Source organism: Macrotis lagotis, chromosome 4 (genome assembly GCF_037893015.1).
Source record: "Macrotis lagotis isolate mMagLag1 chromosome 4, bilby.v1.9.chrom.fasta, whole genome shotgun sequence".
Taxonomy (NCBI): domain Eukaryota; kingdom Metazoa; phylum Chordata; class Mammalia; order Peramelemorphia; family Peramelidae; genus Macrotis; species Macrotis lagotis.
In genome coordinates, this window is record NC_133661.1 from 197,724,300 (window position 1) to 197,726,114 (window position 1,815).

Sequence of the window (1,815 nt, forward strand, 5' to 3'; positions counted from 1 at the left end):
CTGCTTTAAAAAAAATTATTTGCTAATGTACTTATTGGTTCATTCGGAAGTGGTTGCCCTGCTTATTTAAACAAACTGCTAAACTTCTAGTTCCCCTTTTCTATCTCTGTATAAAACCCAGATCTTTTCTTTGCTATTCATAATCAGTCTGTTGACTTTCATATTGCTTTACATAAGACTATTTGAACTCTTGTTTGAACTCTTGCAATGATAATAAATTTTAATACCCTGGAAGACAAAGAAGTTGACTGGACAAGGGAATCTGCAATATTTTTGGTTCACTGAATCAGTATATATATGATATATATATATATATATATATATATATATATATATGAATCAGTATATATGATATATATATATATGAATCAGTATATATGATATGAATCAGTATATATGATATATATATATATATATATATATATATATATATATGTATCCCATAGTTAAATCAATTGGGCGTGAAGTTCCATCTCTGTGCCTTGAAATCTGACTTAGCTAGTTTAGTGAAAAAAATTAAATATAGTCTTAGTCTTATTTTTATGTGGGAAGTAGTGCAGTATAGTAGCCAAGATATTGGACTTGTCAGGATTCAATTGCAGAGCATTAAGATCATCCTGAGCAATTCATTTAACCTCTTTGAGGGTCAATTTCCTCATTTATCATATAGAGATAATAATATCTACATTACTTTCCTTAATAGTTTGTAATGGAGATAATCTACATAAAGTTCTTTGGAAATTAAAGTATTATATCAATAGCCATAATTTGTATTGTAATTAAGAAAATGGTGTGTTGACCAAATGACTTCTCTGGATCCTTTCAGGCTTGAAGATTCTGTGATATAATCTTGCCACTCAGCACTAGATTTGTCATCTCTTCAATCAATCAATAAATGTTTAATATGTTCCTACTATGTTCAAGGACAGCTAAATGCTGCAGTAGATATAATGTTGATATATCATTTGAGTTCAAATTTGGCCTCAGATGCTTTCTAGCTGTTAGATCCTGGGCAAATCATTTAACCTTGTTTGCCTCAGGTTTCCTCATCAGTAAAATGAGCTGGAGGAGCAAATGGCAAGCCACTGCCAAGACAATCCCAAATGGGGGTCCTGAAGAGTCAGATACAGCTGAAACTACTGAAGAACAAAGCTGTTCCAGGCACTGTGATAAGCACTGGGGATATAAAAAGAGACCAAAGACAGTACTTGACCTCAAGGAGCTTACAATATAAAAGAGAAGATAATATGCAAACAAATATATACAAAACAAGATCAAACATGATTAAAAAAGATAGGATCTAACACTCTTATGTACACAGTAGGCATTTAATAAAGGTTTCTTAAATGAATAAATGGTGCTCGCTTTGGCAGCACATATACTAAAATTGGAATGAAACAGAGAAGATTAGCATCGCCCCTGCGCAAGGATGACACGCAAATTCATGAAGCGTTAAATGAATAATTGATGTAATTAGTAGTGACATGCAAAACTCAGCATATAAACAAAACATACTTCTATCTTCTGCTCTGATTCTGGTTTCTACTTTGTGTTAAGTGCTAAATAGATAAATAGAAAGAACTACAGTTACATCCATTTTCAGTCAACTATTCATGAGTAAGGAAGAGACATTACCAGATCTGTGCTTGAAGAGTACAGTTTTGTCAGAGGTAGAGAGTAGATTGGATGGGGAGGAGAGAAGAAACAAGGAGATCCAGGAAATGATTGTGATGGTTCAGGAGAAAAGTGGGAAAGGCCTAGAGAGAAAGCTGAAATGTATGGAATTAGTTAAACTGCTTAGAAAAGCAGATTCTT

The 1,815-nt window shown here is 32.9% G+C and overlaps 1 non-coding gene across 1 annotated transcript; it reads left to right on the forward strand.

Annotated features, from left to right (window-relative positions):
* The first annotated feature begins 1,357 nt into the window (after positions 1–1,357).
* LOC141523252 (U6 spliceosomal RNA) lies at positions 1,358–1,464 on the forward strand. Its single transcript, XR_012478435.1, has one exon. It is a non-coding gene; the product is annotated as a U6 spliceosomal RNA (small nuclear RNA).
* Positions 1,465–1,815: the final 351 nt, after the last annotated feature.